General features: G+C 42.4%; 1 protein-coding gene across 3 annotated transcripts in view; it reads right to left on the bottom strand.

Annotated features, from left to right (window-relative positions):
* LOC126458315 (organic cation transporter 1-like) overlaps positions 1 to 292 on the bottom strand; it is a 90,166-nt gene extending 89,874 nt beyond the window's left edge. For 2 of the 3 annotated variants that reach the window (XM_050095269.1, XM_050095285.1), the window contains exon 1: positions 39 to 292. The gene's annotated coding sequence lies outside the window, so the exon portion shown is untranslated. Of the gene's footprint in view, positions 1 to 34 lie in introns of all 3 variants that reach the window. The other variant, XM_050095278.1, reaches the window with a different exon arrangement.
* Between the last annotated feature and the right edge of the window lie 21,049 nt (positions 293 to 21,341).

Raw genomic sequence — 21,341 nt, 5'->3', positions numbered from 1 at the left:
ATTTTTAAAAAGAGGATATATATGAAACACTTACTTACTTGCTGGCGAAGGCGCTTGATAAAGCCCGGAGACCGAATTGAGTGGAGAGTAGCACAGCAACGTAGTGGGTGGAGCTGTTACTGAACCATTTGTGCAGTGATGTGCCGAGTGCAGCAGCTATGGAACCAGATGTACGTCGACGCTGTGTACGTAACAGGTGGCCACTTAAGCAGCTGTGCAGTAGTGTGCGGGGCTAGTCCTCCGCCACCGACGCAGCGTGGCGATGTTGCGGGTGCTCCAAGCAGTGGCGAGGCCGCTGGGCGAAGCGGCTGCCGGGCCATCGGCGCCACCGTTTATAATGAGCGGTAGCTTAGCCGCACGACTCTCTTTCATCCACTTAATGCCACAGTAAACAGAAGCTCGTGCTCCGCTACGACAGTGTTATCTGCTCCTGCATCCTGCAGTGAAATACAAGCGCTAGGTCACTTGAGCTTGCTGAGGTAAAGTTTTTGCGGGTGAGTTCGATGACCAGTATAGTTTTAGAATGTTCCATGACCTTTGTGAACACAGTTACACTTATGATAAGTAGAAATATAGATCAAGATCAGCGTGGACCCAAAAAGAAATGCGCCATTAGCTTGAATCACAAAGTCACGATATTCCTTTCATTGCTTCAACCATGAAATACCCTGAGTTTCCGAAATTGTATGTTCGGTATCGTTCACCACGAAAGATAAAGCATATTAGGTCCAAAGAAGAGCGGGAAGATTCGTGACTGGTACATTTAGCCATCGCGAGAGCGTTACAAATCTCATAGAAAGTTTGAAGTGGGACACACTTGCAGATAATCGGCGCGCTAAACAGAAGGGGTTGCTCACTAAATTCCGAAATCCGATCTTCACCGAGGATGTAGAGCATATATTATAACCACCAACTTTCAAATCGCGCAATCATCACCATTCAAAGATAAGGGAAATAAGAGCTCGTACTGAGGCGTTCAGACAGTCGTTTTTCCCTCTCGCGATCCGCGAGTGGAACAGGGGGGGGAGGGGGGGGGGGGAATATGACTCTGGCGCGAATTGTGCCCTCCGCGACACACCCCTTGGTGGCTAGCGGAGTATATATGTAGATATGGATGTAGATATCTTCTTAGAACTGTGTTATACACTGACGGAGAATAAATCGCTACCCAAAATAAATACTTAATGTGGAGTAACGAAATATCGAGAATACGTTTGTCTAGGTTACATATTTAAGTGATTAACTTTGCAAGATTACAGGTTAATGTAAGCGCGATGTGAAATGCAGATGTGAAATGCTAATACATTAATAGCCAGTGTAACGGCCAGGTTGTTGAATATAAGCATGCAAACGTGGATCTACATATACATGTACGTCTACGTGATTGGTCTGCAATTCACAATAAAGTGCCTGGCAGAGGGTTCAATGAACCACCTTCATGCTGTCTCTCTACCGTTCCACTCTCGAACGGCACGCGGGAAAAACGAGCACTTAAATTTTTACGTGCGTGCCCTGATTTCTCTTATTTTATCGTGATGATCATTTCTCCCTAAGTAGGTGGGTGCCAACAGAATGTTTTCGCAATCGGAGGAGAAAACTGGTGATTGAACTTTCATGAGAAGATCCCGTCGCAACGAAAAATTCCTTTGTTTTAATGATCGCCACTCCAATTCACGTATCATTTCTGTGACACTATCTCCCCTACTTCGCGATAATACAAAACGGGCTGCCAATACATTGTGTTGTACAGTTGCCGGATGTCAGTTTGTGGAATGTGTTCCATGTCTGTTGCACTTGGTCGGTCAGTACAGTGACAGATAATGCTCTTTGTCTTTTTGAGATATCATATTATGATGTCCCACAGGTACTCATTTGGAGACATATCTGGTCATCGACCAGGCCGAGGCAACATAGCTGCAGAGCATGTTGGGTTATAGTAGCGGTTTATGGGCGTTACGCTCTTGTAAAACATCCACCAAATGCTACGAGGGAAGATCGGAAGCCGGCCGGTGTGGCCGAGCGGTTCTAGGCGCTACAGTCTGGAACTGCCCGACTGCTACGGTCGCAGGTTCGAATCCTGCCTCGGGCGTGGATGTGTGTGATGTCATTAGGTTAGTTAGGTTTAAGTGGTTCTAAGTTCTAGGGGACTGATGACCTCAGAAGTTAAGTCCCATAGTGCTCAGAGCCATTTTTTGAATTACCAGAGTGATGTATAAATTTGCAGTCATAGTGCGTAATATAACCACGAGCGTGCTCCAGCTGTCATACGAAACCGCACCCCATACATAACTACAGGTGCAGGTCCAGTGTGTCTAGCATGCAGATAGGTTGGTTGCAGGCGCTCAGCTAACCTCCTTCTATCCAACATATGACCATCGCTGGCACCAAAGCAGAACTAGATTTCATCAGAACAAACAATAGACCTCCACCAGCCCTCCAATGAGCTTTCGCTTGGCACCACTGAAGTCATGAGTGGCGGTGGTTTGGGGTCAGTGGAATGTCGCTGCAGGGCGTCTGGCGCAGAGCTGTAACCGATTTGAAACAGTTCGTTGTGTCACTGTGGTGCCAACTGCTGCTCAGATTGCTGCTGTAGAGGCTGTACGATGCGCCAGAGCCATACGCCCAACACGATGGTCTGCCCTCTCAGTAGTGCCACGCGGCCATCCGGAGCCCTGTCTTCTGGCAACCGTACATTCTCGTGACCTCCGCTGCCGGCAGTCATCGAAGTAACTATATTCCTGCCAAGTCTTTCTGCAGTATCGAAGAAGGAACATCCAGCTTCTCATAAGCCCCATTACACGACCTCGGTCGAACACGGTGAGGCGTTAATAATGGCGTCTTTTTCGCCTTAAAGCCATTTTTGACTAACATCAACTCACCACCTCCGTTCTCAAAGTTAACTGATGCTCACGACCGTTACAACGTCTGTTTATAGCAAACCTGATTTGCGTCCTCATAGTGGCACTCTTATGCGACTGGCACGAAATCTGAATAGACATCATCTTTCAGTTGTACAAATACGCCAACCAACTTTCGTTTATGTCGCAGATCTCCTTCTCTGTGTTCCGATATTTATCCGTCAGTGCACTGGATAAATACCAGGTAGATTTCTAGCCTTGAAATGGAACCACGGAACACGTCCTGACGAATGCGAATTATTTTTAGGACACGAATTCAAAGAAGTGTATGTGTACATATGCAAGAGAACAGATTTTAGGAAACACGGGCTGTTTTGTCTTGTCTAATTCTGTACTAGAGATCTGTTGTACCATTTGCCGTTTTCTCGATTCTCCCAAAACGACAATGCCACCGATCCTTCTCAGATATGCCGAGCCGTCTGAGAAAAATGCCATTTACATTCGTCCATTCCACGCTCGTACAATTTGGAAACGATTACCTGATGCTGTCCTCCTCCAGACAAAGAGAGGCGGGAAGGTGTTTCTGATTGATCTTGCAGGGATAGAAGAACTTGGAAGCTGTTCGAGATATTGTAATAGCTCATGGACAAACTACGTCAGTTATAATTAACTAGTGATTCTATGTCACGTGCAAAGATTTATATTTGCTAAACATTTATTTACGGTTTGCTTAAGCAAGTGTTCCAAATATATGACATAATTTGGAAGATTGGGCTTCTTCGTTTGATGTATTCGTTAGTGATGCTCCCCACTGAAGTGTGCCAAGAGAGTTCAAAAGAAAAGCAGCTAGACTACTTTATCGCAAAATTCCATCGAAATAACGATCAGATAATTTCGTTTCTGTAGCCGGCAGGAGAGAGAGATTCTGGACAGCCATCATGCTCCGGTCGGAATACCCCTCCATGGAGTGTCGGATAAAAGTAAAGAAAGGTTTCCATGTGATATGGCTAGTATGAAGTCAGACAATAAAATATCCTAAGGTGCTGCACTCCTCTGAAGCAGGAATGCATGAATTCTACGAGGATAGTGTCTCGCCATATAATACTTGTCTCGTAAATTGACTTTACCGTAATTGATGAAGTCACTTCGTCGGTAAAGTGCACTATTTCAAAATGCGTCGTATCGTACTGCAGGCACTGAAGAGCAAACTACTAAAATTCCTGACGACATTCGAAATTCCGGCCTTCCAGTCCTAACTAGCTAATTCTGAATGGAATTCCTGAAGATAATTGATACAACATTTCTTGTCAACATGCCGCGTACCATCGCGGGACTGCTAAGGGTCGCCGCTAGAACAGCTTCTAGGAGTACCTCCCCAGTTACACTTCTCCTCCTTGTACTGTGTGTGTCTTCCCAGCTTCCGGTTTCCACGAGTTTCCCATGAAGGCACTTAGCGGCCACATAAGACTCGAGCGATCGGAATAGAGCCCCTGCTCTACTGACGGCATTCTTTCCGCATTCACCGCACACGGGTAGCATACCATATCTTTACCTTTTTGTACCTGTCTGTGAGCAGGAAACTTCGTCGCAAGAATGAGTTGCCATGTCAAAGTAGGCAGAACTACAAATGGCACACTTCATGTTAGCTATAATGTTAACATTTTTCCTGATGACAGACAAAATAAGCCTCTGATGGAGCAACCAGCGCTAGTATCCAGGATAGTGTGTTACGGACGCTATGTATGTGACACGATCACTTTGTTCATCGGAACAAAAGAGGACTGCACTTAATAAGAAATTCAATGAGCTGCACAAAAACATACGACTTACCACTGAATATGAAAAACACAAGGCTATAAACTTTTTAAATGTGACTATCCGTCATGAAAACGGGACTGATGTATTTAATGTTTTCTGAAAGCCAGCCATGTCTGATGGGATAATCCACAATACCTCGTTCACCTCGTGTCACATAAAAAAGCGTTTTTCTTTCATACCACGGTGGTCAGGATAATACGTTTAACACTATCTGATAAGATCATTGAAACAGAACTGAAGACGGTCAGACACACAGCCATGGAAAATGAATACAACCCTGAAATAGTTGATGATATCTACACTGATCAGAAAAATAAGTACTATAAGTAGGAGAAAAAAATCTAAATAAATGAAGAGGAAAAATCCCAAAATCATAGAATGCAAGCTTTCAGGGCCGGTTTTGTGCTATTGCCGATATTTGTTTTATGGGCATAAGACCGTTGTTCAAGGCATAATCCCCTGCCTGACGATTGGTCTCTCAGTGCTGGAGACATCATCGGAGGGTTTGCAGTCTCCAACAAACTCAGCAAGCCCAACTGTTTATATGCATCGATGCGACGATCGGTTCGTGACGTCATCAGACCCCTGCCTAAGATCGCGGGGTCGCGCCGACGGATGGTATGGAGCTTGTAGAACGGGACAGTTCGGGCTGTAGTATTTGTTTTATTTAGCACTAGGGACTACAACTTGTCTAATTTTAGTCCTCTTCTGTTAAAGTTGTTTTTGTGCTTTTTAATTTATATGGTTTCTGTGGATTCTAACATAGTAATGATTATATCTGGCTAAAACCACAGTATCAGAGAAACGAATTTGCTGCTTTTCTCGACCCATTGCATGATTTATCCGACTTGTCCTGGCGACACTTGCTCTTGTGTTCCTTGATGCGGCCATTCGTGCTTCTGTTTGTAGTTCCTATGTACACTTGACCCCAAGTGCAAGGGATTTTGCATACTCCTACTATGGCAAGCGAAGTACGGGTATTGACGTAGTGTTTAAACCAAATAGAAAGCTGCGCGAATATTTGAACACCTACGCCCAAATTACAGACACTTCGTTTTAAACCTTACTAGTATTTTCATAGTTGCTAAAAACTCGCAATCACACGTTTTCAGGATTATCTGTATGTACACTCATACTCATAAATTAAGGATAATGCTGATACATGGTGAAACAACGCTCTGGTGGGTGGTTTGCGGGTTTAAATCACCTCGGGGTATGACCATGCGATGCATTTGGTGCGTGTTGGTGCATGTCAGAGTACGTGCAGCGAGTAAGTGTGCAGACGTTTTCAGTCGTGCTAGTGGTGACTGTGTGTTGAAAATGGCTCAAAGAACACATATTGATGACGTTATGAGGGTTAGAATACTAGGGCGACTGGAGGCTGTTCAAACACAGCAGGTCATAGTGCCACAAAGTGTGATCTCAAGATTATGGCAACGATCCAGCAGACAGGAAACGTGTCCAGGCGCTATATTATGGGACGTCCAACAACACAACACCACAAGAAGACCGATATCTCACCATCAGTGCCCGCAGACGGCCACAGAGTACTGCAGGTAGCCTAGCTCGGGACCTTACCGCAGCACCTGGAACAGTTGTCTTCAGACACACAGTCTACAGGCGACTGAACAGACATGATTATTCGCCCGGAGACCTACAAGGTGCATTACACTGACCCCTGGTCATTGCAACAGTGGCCCCAGGTTACGTTCACGGACGAGACCAGGTATAGTCTGAACAGTGATTCTCGCAGGGTTTTCATCTGTCGTGAACCAGGAACCAGATACCAAATCCTTAATGTCCTTGAAAGGAACCTGTATGGAGGTCGTGGTTCGATGGTGTGGGTTTGGTTTATGATTGGTGCATGTAAAGCCCTGCATGTCTTTGATAGAGGAACTGTAACAGGTCAGGTGTAACGGGACGTCATTTAGCACCAATATGTCCGGCTTTTCAGGGGTGCAGTGGGTCCCACCTTCCTCCTGTTGGATGATAACGCACAGCCCCACCGAGTTGCCATCATGGAGTAGTACCTTGAAGCAGAAGATATCAGGCGAATGGAGTGGCCTACTTGTTCTCCAGACCTAAACTCCATCGAGCACGTCTGGGATACTCTCGGTCGACATATCGCTGCACGTCTTCAAACACCTACGACACTTCAGGAGCTCTGCCAGGCACTGGTGCAAGAATGGGAGGCTATACCCCAGCAGCTGCTCGACCACCTGATCCAGAGTATGCCAATCCGTTGTGCGGCCTGTGTACGTGTGCATGGTGATCATACCCCATATTGATGTCGGGGTACATGCGCAGGAAACAGTGGCGTTTTGCAGCACATGTGTTTCGGGACGGTTTTCTCAACTTATCGCCAATACCGTGGACTTAAAGATCTGTGTCGTGTGTGTTCCCTATGTGCCTATGCTATCAGCGCCAGTTTTGTGTAGTGCCACGTTGTGTGGCACCACATTCTGCAATTATCCTTAATTTATGAGCATGAGTGTAGTTACGACTCTGTATAGGGGCTCTTTGACTGCTCTGGAAGATGGCTCATCTAAGATACAACACATGAAATATTAGTTCACTTCATTACATGAATGATAAAAAAATTTATTTGACGTAATACATGAAGTACGGTGTTCAATATTTACATAAGCACGTCTCCATCTGTGATCTGAATAGCGCTTTAGTCCTACTCGATGATGTTGACTGCTACATCTAAGGTCACTAACTGCGGCAAGGCGGTTCCATGTTCGGCTCTATATTGACCTCCATCCAAGGGCGCTGTTGTGATGAGAGAGAGGGAGTGTCTTCTTCAGCCTCACCCATTCGTCGTTGCGGATTGCAGAGAGACATCGTTAGTGTCTGTGGTGCCATTGTGCGTTGCTGGCTTTGGTGTGGAGCCGCTATCTTTGGACGATACCACAAGTGTGTTTTAAAAATGTATTACACTAAAAAGTTTTTTATTTAAATAATTATTTTCCGCCTTTTAGTCTTGTGTGTGCAAAATTTTTCAATCGATTTAAAACGTTCTGATGAAATTACAACGAATATATATGGTAAATTTCAGGTTTATATGAGTTTCTCTTCGCCTCAGCCGAAAAATATATCGTATCCTGCAACATGTATTTCGCGAAAAGACCATGAAGGTGAAAATTATGGAGATTCGATCTCTTATGGAGGCTTATCAAGAATCATTCCAATCACAAGCATCCACGACTGTAACAGGAAAAGGGAGAAATGGCAGTTGTACACAAAGTATCCTGCGCCAAACACCAGACGGGAAAGCAAGTTAATATTGTATTGTCATCCATTTCTGAGCTATGTTGAAAGTTTCAGATCTCTAGCTCCTCGGGAAGTTGGATTCACATCAGTTGCCAAATTTGTGCTGAACAGATAAACATAAAGGAAAGCGACCTAATAAAATCACGTTAAAAAGCATGTACTAGATAAAACTTAAAACAGTGCTATTAGTTCACACAACGCAGAGAACGGCAGGTGTGTCGATCTCATGGAAGTGACAGACATTTTTTCACGTGCTAAACATCCAAATTCCATTCTGTTTGAACAATTCGAACTGAAAAACAAATAAATATATTGAAAATTTTTGTGATATGTTATTACAAAGGTATTAATAGTCGTGCAGGTCATTTCATTAGCTCTCAATCTACGGTATTTACAAATTGCTATGTGTTACGCAAATGGCGATTCATGATTCTTTGGCGTTTTATTTTGTGTACTCCTTGAATAGTTGCCTGTAATTTACATTTTATGCCTCAACCTCTACATGTCTAAACATTACGCCGATTTATAGATATTACATTTTGCATTTTATTTTGATGTATATATTCAACTCTTGTTGTCAACATGAATCTATAGGTATTTCTCGCATTTTACTACAGTTTTAAAATCCCCTTTTCGACGAAATTTTCCTATAACCATGACATGTGTCCAACAGGTGCTGTAAAACGGTCATTACCGAAACCGGTCGCACAATGGAGAATATTTTGAACGTTATATTTTTGAAATAAACCGCTTTCTGCTGTGTATGAACTTTTACAGGAACACGAGCGGTTTCGTGACGTCAAATCACATCTTAAGGTATACATTTATAAGATAGGAAACGTACAATGGGCTTTATAATAAAAAACAGATACCTATCCTAATAATCTATGCGCTATGACAACCAATGTGGAATACTCACATGTCAGTAAAAATTTAAGCCCTGAAAGAATAAGGGGGACTCAGCCTTCTCAAAATAAAATACTTTTACCCGCAACATGCAGGACGTCATAATTCAAATTGACCAGTTGAAAAACTGACATTTTTAAAGCGCATTTAGCTACAACGAAAACAGCAAATAAGAAAACGAGAAAAGACAAAACAATTCCAGTCCCATGGTATGTGGATACGCGCGAAAACATTTGTAACTTTTCCTGCTGTGTGTATGGTGGCGCTAGTGCCCTCCGTGACACGCATGAGGACATTGACTAGCTGTGTATATAATGGCTTAAATGTTTTACTGACGTGTATTTCATACTGGTTGTCATAGAGCGTAGGTTATTAGGACAGGTATCTGTTTCTTATCATAATGTCGATAGTACGTTTCCTATATTGTAGATGTACGCCTGAAGATATGATTTGACATCACTAAACCGCTCGTGTTCCTATAAAAGTCATGAACAGCTGAAAGAGGTTTATTGCAGAAACATAGATTACTTCAGCAGCAGTTGCCCTAAAGAGAAAACTATTTGTATTTTGAACGTTGCTTAAGTTGTTACATGACGTCATTTCTACGGTTTATAAGAGGCGTGGAACACAGTCACCGAAAAACACAAAACATAGTTTACACAATCCACAAACTGATGGCGCTTATGACTTTCCTCCCTTAGGGCATCCGGTCACAAGGTTATACAATAAAATAAAACTTGCAAACCTGAAAAACTGACGGGATGAACGTTAGGTAAAAGAAAGGAGTATGAAAATTATCTCTGTCAAAACACTACTTGTAGAGTTTCAATCCGAAAGATACAAAATGAAATTACTTATCCCATGTTATAGGGCAAGGTGAAGCGCACTAACTTTTTGTTGCACTTTTCTGAAACACTGAAATGAGGCCAACATTATTTTTAAAAACCCTCAACCATCTACTTAATTTTGTCGCATATGATGGTCTTCAGAAGGAACATGTGTGAGTATGTGTGTGTGTGTGTGTGTGTGTGTGTGTGTGTGTGTGTGTGTACCTTCTCAGTCAAGTGAACAGATGTTCAGAAATGGTCATGTTATTGTCATATAATTTTTCAATAAATCTTCGCATTTTATTGTCTCCACTATACCACCTAACGGGAAGTCTGCCTCCGCTTACCTCTACATAACAGATCATTCTTGCGATGTTTCCTGTTCTCAGACGTGTGCTCACGGGCTGCCGCGGGAAGAGACTTTCGCCAGAAGAAGTCCCATGTAGAGACCACGATGGTCCGGTAACTACTTCATCACTCATTCTGGCACATATGTAGCTCAAATATGACAGCGAAGATATACACGGTATTCAACAATTGCTGCTACAGTGCTATTGTAGGTGGTATTGTTTCATCATCGAGGTCGACAAGATGAGGGGCAAGGGGGAGGAGAAGGGGCTAAAAACACTAGCATCCCGAAATCTTCCAAATTCTACCTATACACTTATACCGAACCAGCAAATCCACATGCCAAAATAAGTGCAAGTGAGTAATTTCCGGCCGCACGGAGTGGCCACGCGGTTTGAGGCATCATGTCACGGACTGCGCGGCCCCTCCCGTCGGAGTTTCGAGACCTCCCTCGAGCATGGGTGTGTGTGTTGTTGTTAGCATAAGTTAGTTTAAGTTAGTTTAATTAGTGTGTCTAGGGGCCGATGACCTTAGCAGTTTGGTCGCTTAGGAATTCACACACATTTGAACATGTGAGTAATTTCCTTTCTTTTTGTAGTATTACCACTGAGCAGCAGTTATAAAAAAAATCATAAATTATGTGCATATCACTTCACAGTAGTGGCATTTATATATAAATTTTTGTGAGTGGCTTTTTAAAAATAAATTTTGAAGTATGTCAGGTTCTTAGATATTTTAGGTGTTTCTTTCCTGTTTCAAGAGCCATGGCACCTGGAAAAGGAGTCGCACAAATGGAGTTTTACCCAAAAAAACTATTAAAATACTCACTGTGTTACGTGCCGTAAACCGTTCACCGAAAAGAGTATCATATACAACAAATTGAAAGAGGACCCTAGAAGAAATCACATAGTGTTCACTGAGAAAGACACTGCATTATACATAGGCTAAGAAGCAGCAAATAGTTCACACACGGTTTCATCAAGTTAACTTTTCCAACCAATAGAAGCTGATCGTGAAGCTCCACATCGATTTTGCTTTTCGAACTGCTGAAAAGAAACCTCTTACATTAGGAGCGGGTCTCACCCAGGCTTACCTACTAGATCCGGTAAAGCTCGTTCTTGTAGAGGACAAAATATAAATAAAATACGTCTTTTTAGCATCATTAATCAAAATTCGTATCAAGGATGATGCAGTATGGTCAGGTGCTCTTTGAAGTAAGATCAAATTCACTCTCTCCTCCGCAGGTAGACATGTCGACCGACGTTGCACCTCATTCTTAGCTGATAAAAAACCACGGCATGGACAATGATATTTATTTCTTCAATACTACAAGTGGCGAACTGGTCTTCCGATCAGTGGAGAATTTTATTGAAGAAAAGCAACGTCACCAATCGAAGTTGGTAGCTATATCTACGGACGGAGCACCCTCCACGTTGGGCATTCCTTCTGGATTCTACACATTGTTGAAATTAGTTGCTCAAAATGCAACGTGTACCGAATGAAAGCTCACCAGAAAAGATATTAGTCAGCCCTTAAAAAGATCACTGTGGTCGCTTTCGAGAGTTATGGATGGTGTAAAACTTGTACAAATCTGTGCTGCGATTCTCCACCACTGACAAAAATTATGAACGTGGCCTGGTATGCATGTGCCAGCGGGTTTTCGATGGGTCGACGTTGAGAGGTTACAAAATGACTCCGTGAACCAAGTTGCTCGACTCATTCAGATATCAACGAGGACTGTCCAACGTGTCTACAACTCTGAGCCATGTAATGGTATGGAATAGCCCTGGTCATAGAAAGAACCAAACCGACAGCGACCGCCTTGTAAATATAAATCGGTTTCAGACCCGATAAGAACTGTTTGCGTCAGAGCGTGACAGAATGAAACAATTTCCTAGTCAACACTGCGAATGGAACTGCATGCAGTGAACTTTTGCAACCGCTCGTTCGCCTACAGTTCCTGCTAGCGACCTGAACTTTCAATAAGACGAACTGTGTCAGAATGTTTTGAAGAGCACTCTACGGACGTGAGCTTGCTTGTGTGGTTCCCATCTCAGCTGACATCATCTGGGATCACATCGAACGACATGTGGTCACCTTGAACCCAACTCGGACCAGTGTCCGTGAAGTGTGAGTGGCGACTGTGCAGCCATGGATCAGCTTGGCTTCACAACGCTTTGGTATCTCCTAGAGTCCATTCCAAGACGCGTTGCTGCCGTCATCGGGACAAATGGGAGTGTCACATGGTACTAACTAGATCTAACTAATTCAGTTGCGCAAAAGTGTATCTCTCGTCCTATTAATTAGTCTGAAGTGCTGTTAATATTGCCACTAATACTAGGTTGAGAAGAATGATTACACATGTACATTACCTACATAGATAACGGTACTAAGTAAGGACACGAATCAATAAATTACCCATTTGCAAGAAAATATTTTCAACTAAAATCTGCCGTTTTGGGAATCAGTGCTTTGTTTTAACGCTGTTGTGTGGAATCGTGTCGTTTGGTTTTGTTTTTAGATGGCTTTACTTGAATGGTAAACAAGCTATTCGCCTTACCCCAAAACATTTTCTCTACTTAAGCAATTTCACAAAAACTAACTTTAATCCCATTTTAATGCCCGTTGAACACTGACACTCATTCTTGCTGCCGCTGCATCAAGACCGTTAACAAATCTTGATGAGAATGTCGTCAAAGAAGTCACGCCTGTTCCATTCTGCCTGGTCTAACGTACCAGGATTATTGTTGTTCCATGTCGTAGTATCAACTTCCCTGAAGGGTCACGTTCATACAAACATTTGCTACAACATCTGTGGTTCCAAGAGAATTGGATGCGATACTCGCTTGCAGAGAGTGTGTGAAAGCTAAAATTGCAGTGTGCTTCCGTTTTCATGAGCACCATTTCTTAATAAACATGTAGGCATAGCTTTCGACAGGAAGGGGGGCAAGAGAGAGCATTTGCCAACCCCACCCCCTGTGGTTAACTATCAGTTCTCCGGGATATAATAAGCTTTTTGTTTGGCCTATAAAATTTAGTTTTTATAGCATGACAGACCCATAACCGACCAACTCATTTATTGGTTCAAAATGGTTCAAATGGCTCTGAGCACTATGCGGCTTAACTTCTGAGGTCATAATCGCCTAGAACTTAGAATTAATTAAACCTACCTAACCTAAGGACATCATACACATCTATGCCCGAGGCAGGATTCGACCCTGCGACCGTAGCGGTCGCTCGGTTCCAGACTGTAACGCCTAGAACCGCACGGCCACTCCGGCCGGCAACTCATTTATTTCAAAAATGGCAGTTTCAGAGTCTTGTCCTCTCACACCATGTGTTAAATTTCTGCTGATCCCCACGAATATAGTTAGCCCAAATACTGTATGGAATCTTCTTAATCAAGGATCTATTTGAAGTTCCTCCAGAACTTTTTTCGTCAAGTTCTAGGTTATGATGTTACAACACAATAGATCCCCTACAGATTTCTCATGTCCTTTTTTGCGTACCTGATAGAATGCTGTACGAGGCGAACGAAGTGAGGAATGTTCACTTCCTCCTGCAATACACTGTAACTTCGCCACAATATGTCATCTATACACACATCGGATTGTTGTGAGGCAAAAATATATTCTTCTCACGAAGATTTCCAAATAGTTTACTACTACGTTTCCAGAATAGGACTTAAGCTGGGAGCTAATCAAGTCGCAAATCGAGAAGCGCTTAAGGTATGTACCGTAATTTCCATAATCGTGATGCAGCATGTGATTTCTACAGCCATGTAGGAAGTACCTGTCACTGTGTCAACAATGCAGAAGTGTGCGTACCTTACACATTTTTCATACCCACTGTTGCAGTACCCGGTATACCTGCGCGCCACCGTCACTTCTATTAGAAAATATTCGCTCACTTTTGTTTTGGATTGGCACACTCTTATTTTAATGTTAGTATCACTCTCTGCAGCGTGTCCTTGTAAATGTACGTATGAAAGTTGCTTTTCTCTTAAGTAGTCGTTTAGTGGCATTTAATATGGCAATGTGTGACGAAAAAGTACCGTACATTACTGTCTCAGCAGAGCTGTAACGGTCTGCATGACAGTCACTACGTTTACATGCGACACATCTTCCGAAAGACGAAAACCGAATTTCGGAATCTGTTTTTCGCTGTCGTGTTTACATGTTAGGGTCTGAATCGGATTTGCTAGCCCAACTAAATATAGTGCCTGGAAAACGGGTGTCACAGTTTCTGATTTAGTCAGCGCAGTCGCTGTTGCCCTTCAATTATACGAGGTGTAAACAGCTTAGTCTAATATTTCTTCTTATGCTTCATTGTACAAAAATCTACTTCGTCCATATTAGCTGAAAATTTTTAAAAACAAGACGAAACCTGACAGCTTAACCGGTTGCGTTTACATGGAAGCGATAATTGATTGCGGAATTGGAAAACCGGCAACTAGAAACCGAGTCCCAGATTCGATTTTGAAGTGTTTACATGGTCACCCAGAAGCGTTATTGGGAAATAGATTTACGAAATCCGATTTTGGGAACTCCATGTAAAGTGGTGATTGCTAGTTTCTAATTGTCGGCGTTGTAAAACAGCACTGATCCTTTTACCCATTTTCTGTAATAAACCAATATTTCACAGCAGTAGACACTATTTGAGTAAACATTAATCGTTTGTAAAAGAAAAGGTTTTATTTAAAAAACAAAATTTTAGCACTCTTGCTATGGCAAATTGATATGCTTGATTTTTATTGAAAACGTCTGTCATAACCGAGACCAAACAAATACCGTAAAATACGGTTGTTCATAACTAAAATAACGGTATCTGTTTTAACCTATTGCTCTATCCCATACCTACTGCGCTCTGGATCCTTACGGAACGACGCCAGAACACCAGTTGATGTTCCATCATCTGTAGCCGCTTTTGGTTTGTCTGCAACACAGTCAGCTTCACGGAGTTTTGCGAGAACTTTCAACATCACACTGTGCATAATGAATTGTCTGTCTGACTAGCATTGTTTAAAATCCATTTCGGTAATATGGGCGCTCATCTGTCCTGATGTCAGGATGTTCTCAATGCGTTCGTTCATCACTAGTGATGATAAATGGGCTCAACACTTCGAATCGGTAACAAAAAGGGAAAGAACCGTAATTCTAGGATAAAAAAGTTGCGCCCAAATGAAATTATGCGTTGTTTCTCTCGTATAATTCCTTTTATGCATCATGTCACACGACACTCTTCCTCTCTGAAACTTACAAGTTGTATCCAAGATGCGGCTTCCAAAATCACTGCCATGCTGACAACATAGCTTTACAAGTTTAGCCCCTCCTCCATCACATACTACTTGACTTTAAATTTACGTCCACCCAACTGTATCAGTTTTAAAAAATGGCTACATACCCATGAATAAACTTGTACGAGTGGTGTTCAGTAAGTAATGCAACACATTTTTTTTCTCGATCAACTTCGTTTAAAAAATAAGTAATTTGTTGTGAAACATAGCGGAATATTCCCGCTTCAACCCCTATATCTTCATGAAGTTCCGATAGGTGGCGGGGCTATACGTAGTCTTCAAAATGGTGTCTGTGACGGAGGTACGTTCCAGGCAGAGAGCTGTCATTGAGTTATTTTTGGTGCAAGACCAGAGCATAGCATTCATAGGCGCTTGTAGAATGTTACGAAGACCTGACAGTGAACAAAAGCACGATGAGTCGTTGGGTGTGGCGTCTGTCCTCATCGGAACAAGATCGCGCAAGCCTGTCCCATCTCCCGCGTGCCAGCCGGCTCCAAACAGCTGTGACTCCTGCAACGTTGGAACGTTCGGACACTCTCACTCGGAGTGATCGACAGATCACAGTCAAATACCTCGCTGCTCAACTGGACCTCTTTGTTGGTGCTGCTGACACACTCCTACACCAGTTGGGGTACTGAGAGGTATGTTCCCGCTAGGTTCCTCTATGCATAACAGAAGTCCATAAAGAACAACGAAGGATCATCTGGGCGGAATTGCTTGTTCGTTACGAGGCTGATCGTGACAATTTTTTGTCGAATATCGTCACAAGCCATGAAAAATGAGCTCAACACTTCGAATCGGAAACAAAATGACAATTCGTGAAGAAGCAGTACGTCACCTCCGAAGAAAAAGCTAATAACCGCGCCCTCAGCCGGTAAAGTCTTCTGAGACTATGATGTCCTCCCTCAAGGTGCAACGATCAATTCTGAAGTGCACTGAGTTACTCTCAGGAAATTGAAGAAACGACTTCAGAGTGTTCATCGCCACAAAAATACAGACGAACGGCTCCTTTTTCGTGATAACCCATGTCCTCACACAAGTCTGCGCACCAGAGAGGAGTTCACAAAACTTCAGTGGACCTTCAACGTAAATAAATGTGAGGTGTTGCGCATAGTCAGAGAGATCCACTACTATTCGGTTGTGCTACTGTCAAAAAATTACTGAAAACAGCAACAACCGTAAAATACTTAGGAGTAACCGTCCCTATCGACGTGAAGGGGGACGAGTATATAGAACTAGCTGTAGGTAAAACAGATGCTAGGCTTAGAGATTCGTTGGAACAATTTTAGGGAAATATAATTTATCCTCGAAAAAAGTGACTTACAAAACGCTAGTACCTTAAGCAGTGTGGATTAATAGAAGGGACAGGGAAGATACAACAAGAGCAATAGGTTTCTAGTAAAATCTTTCAGTAAACATAAAAACTTCACGAAACTGTAGTGGGAGACGCTGCATGTTAGACGTTATTCATCTCGACACGTTTACTGTTGTAATTCCTACAACTTTGGTTCCACAAACAGTAGGGCAACGTGTCACTTCCTACCACATACGTGATTCTAAATGACCGCGATGATAAAACCAGAGGAATTGGATCTCGTGCGGGAGGCTCAACGGCAATCATTCTTCCCAAGTACAATTCGGTAACGGAACAGAGGGGAGGGGCAAGGGACAACAGTGATACCAGAAACGCCATCCGCCACACAATGTAAAATTGACTGCGTAGTCTATAGATAACATAAATTTAGATGTAGAACATAATTCATCAGTTCTTACTTGTAGAAACATAATATCCTGAGTATGTAGCAGCTAGTAAGATCACTTCATCTACAACGCACATGCATAATAGCATCGTCACACCTCTAAACTTGCCTTCTACGGAAAAACCTAAAAGATATTGAAAGTGCACTGTAAAGGCCATAGACGTCGATGCCAGTTGATATATGATTCGTGGGCTTACCATCAGCATTAATCACTGTTGTGAAGCCAGTACTATTAATTGTCCACATTACAATTTTGTTCTCAAAATATTACCGAAATATTGTTATCTAATTTCGATAAAGTGTGCCCCCACTAGTTTCATTTCGTTGCAAATAAACCAATTGTGTTATATTCAACTGCGGGTTCCTAGTTTTACTTGTTCCCAAAGTTCCCTGTGCGTGCGCTGGAGCATTTCTCTTGCACACCGCGGTGACCTCTAGCCTTCCCGGCTGGCGGAAGGAAGATAGCCGTGACCGTATGTAGTCACGAGACAAGAGGCCGCTATAAGCTGCCGCTCACTGAGCTCAACACAGAGTCACATGCTTAAGCCCCTGTTGTGCCTTACATTCAAAACAGGGGCTCCGTTTTGTGTGTTAACTCCCTATTTATCTCTCGTTCAAGGCGCGGTGATAACAGGCACAATTAAGAGTAATATGAAACGTCCTCTTTCCCAGAAATACTCCCGCATTCTTGCACAACAATACGCATGCATACCGTATCCCGAAGAACGCACACACGGTATTAACGAGATAGACAGCCTTAAAGGACGTCAAAAACCGCAAAATGGCCAATGATATGTATGTCACAAGATATTCTAAAAATAATAATCCGAAACATTGAGGAAGAATATGTCATTTGGCGTACTCCCTTAGATATGGCATTGATATCGACTAATTGCTGTTTTTCATGTTGGCAAATGTTGCACATTAAAGTAAACCTTTTGTCAATCTGATTTGCAGAATAGTTATGTTTACTCAGTTTGGTTCGGTTGGGTATATTTCGTTCAAACGGGTAAACTTTCATACCTCGCAGTCTTAAATTTATTTCTCCATCGGATATTTGGTGTGCAGTTTACTCTGTTTTCAATAATTACAAAATGTACGAGTGCATTTAAATGTGGATTAGCTTCTCTGTCAGTGGCCTAAAACGTAGATGTCCCAACATCGAAACAGAAGGAAACATCGAGAAAATAAATATAATTTAGTACAGCAAAGGGGCGGTTTAAGGTGTATCACGTAGCTGCTACCGTAAGCATACCAGAACTAAGAATTCAATCAGTTTTACAAGAATTATTAACTAGTAGTAAGCTTCATACAGGATTCGTTGTTGAATGATGACCAAAATAAAATGCAAAAATAAATTGTTCTAAAAACAATCCAGCTGACTTTGGGCACCTTCTTGTTATGGATTCAAAACCAGCTTCAGGACCAGCAATTAGAGCATGAGTGGATGACAGTAGAAATGATACTAAAAGAATTGACGAACTCTACACAAATCTTCAGGACTTACTCGATAACAGAGATGTGAGAACAGTTCTGTACTGCAAAAGAAAAAGAATCTAAACAATGGAATAAATAGTTTTTTATGTGGACTACGAGTACGCGTATGCTCCTGTCAGCCTACCGAGAAAGGTAACCAGAAGTACATTCACAATAAGAAAACTAAGAATGACATACGAATTCACCAGATTTTGCGTCGTTCGACGACTTTCACTTCTAGCAATTAATAGTGTATTTTGTGAGTGGGAAACACATCCATTTCAGTGGAGAGGTTTGGACCGCCGTAGATGGGTGTTTTGCAGATCTGCTCTTTGACTCTGTGGCAGACAGCATATTCCTGTTTAGTTGCACTGCGCACAGTTTCTCCTTTAGTTGGCGCAAATAATTGTAATATGGTGAGATGAAGTAATGGGGGTGGCAGTAGAGCTACCACATGTTAGCCAGGTAACCTATATCTAGCAGTAGATGCCAAATGGATTATGATGATAGTGAGTACCTTTCCTTGTCCTCTCTATCGGCACCATGAAGATCGTCGTATCCAACGTGGTTTCATATAGATGGAGACAGAATGTACAATGACGACGCCAATACTTCAACACTTCATTATTCGGAACAAGAGATTTGGTACTGAGACACAAGTTCACCCACTACACTCATGGAAAGTGGGATTGGCGGTGAAACAGAGTAATGGTGTTCTAAGACAGGTGCTTGTCAGTTGTTTCGTAAAGATGGCCCAGTAAGCTGAAACCTAGTTTGAAATAAACAAAAGTCAATAGAACAAAATCGGTGTACCTGTTATTCAACCTTAAACAGACAAAAGTCGTATCTGTCCGCAAATTGGAATTGTGGAAACAGCCTGCTGGTCGTTTCTGGAAATTCAATTTTATTTGGGAAAATAAGTCAAGTTAAAAAGATGGGAAATTCGAATCAATCGATTGTGTTGAGTTGAAATTACAGAAAAAATTAAAATATGGCAGAAATAGTTCACTTTTCCCATGTCGGTCAGACCCCTCACACCGTAGTAAGTGCCTCGTAAGTCGCGAGTCCGACGATTAGTGATGGGTTTTTTAAATTATTTTTGCCATTTTCGTCACTTTCCGTAATTTTCCGCTACTTGTGCACACTGTTCAAGTATTGCGCAAGCGATTTGTTACTTCTGCCTGTAGCTATTACACTCCAGGACCACGCGTTTAGGGGTACACAGATTTCGTTATATTAAAGCTTTATTTTATCACGTTTTTCATCAAATATGAATTACGGCTTATAAGTTCATAGGTTTCCACGACCAATGTCAATTTAACTAAAATCGTTTTGGGTATTTGGCCGCGCCATCAAAAAAATAGTAAAACAACGAAACGCCGACGTTTCGACCAACTTTTCAGCGGTTCTCTTCAGAACCACGCAGCCTAATATCCAAAACGATTTTATTCAAATATCAAACACGGGTGATTTATTTCTCTATTTTCTCCACAAGCTTCTCAATATTCAAAAGAAATTGCTTCACTGTTGTTATTCGCATGTTTTCACATCACAACATCCTCTTTTCACATAAAGCCAGAGTATCGCCAAACTCTTAGATGTCGGCTCTTGCACACACACACACACACACACACACACACACATCAGACTTACACGTCACATAAAAAAATATCTGATCTGTAGTCACACATGCGCGCAAGCAAACACATAACTACACAACAAGCGTACAGCCAACCGCACAAATACGCAACACATAGACATGTAGATACTTGCAAATGCAAATACACATCCACACGCGGACTCACATGCATAAATACAAGTTACACATGCACATACATCCCATATGCACGTAGTCACAGCCGCTATAATTTACGACGAACTATATTTTCAAGCCATATCCTTAACTATAAGTTCAGGTGACACATGCTCAAATGTTAATTGTTAAAGCCAGATTGATTTCTGGCTCCTTGTGAAGTCAGCAAGACTTCAGACTAACACACAACATGAGTCATGCTCAAGAATTTTTGTAAACCGCCACTATCACGCACTTTAGTGATGAAGTTTTCTGTCCTGGTTCGAATGCTCGATATACTGGCGAGAGTGTTCGTGGACACATCGACTGGCCCGCATCTCGTGGTCGTGCGGTAGCGTTCTCGCTTCCCCGGGTTCCCGGGTTCGATTCCCAGCGGGGTCAGGGATTTTCTCTACCTCGTGATGGCTGGGTGTTGTGTTCTGTCCTTAGGTTAGTTAGGTTTAAGTAGTTCTAAGTTCTAGGGGACTGATGACCATAGATGTTAAGTCCCATAGTGCTCAGAGCCATTTGAACCATTTGATTTTTGACACATCGACTAACGACAGTAAACAGTAGGAATGTGTGCACCTAGAGGAGGATAGCATCAAGAGTTGGATGCTACAAGTTTTGAGAATACTCTTCCAATATATTGTTTCTTATGGACGTCTACATTGTCTCAAAGCTCTTTCTTGTATAGAAACTTACATTTCAAAACGTGTAAAATGGACTGAATAAATCTAGAACCCACCTGTGAGGAATATTCTGGTGCTTCTATCCACATGTCGATCACACGTAATTCCAGCTCGTCTGGAAGACGTGTGTCGGACCAGTTGTTCTTGTGTTACATTCCAGCCTGCCTACAATAAAGTTTGCAGCCTAAGAGGCATTTGTACAAAATGTAGAGGGTGTAACAAAATTGTGGAACTGCGTATCTTTTTCCACATTGCCTTTATAGGGAGCTGATTATAAAGAAATTTCCAGGCT

Source organism: Schistocerca serialis, chromosome 1 (genome assembly GCF_023864345.2).
Source record: "Schistocerca serialis cubense isolate TAMUIC-IGC-003099 chromosome 1, iqSchSeri2.2, whole genome shotgun sequence".
NCBI classification, from domain to species: domain Eukaryota; kingdom Metazoa; phylum Arthropoda; class Insecta; order Orthoptera; family Acrididae; genus Schistocerca; species Schistocerca serialis.
This window is presented reverse-complemented; position numbering and strand designations above follow the sequence as displayed.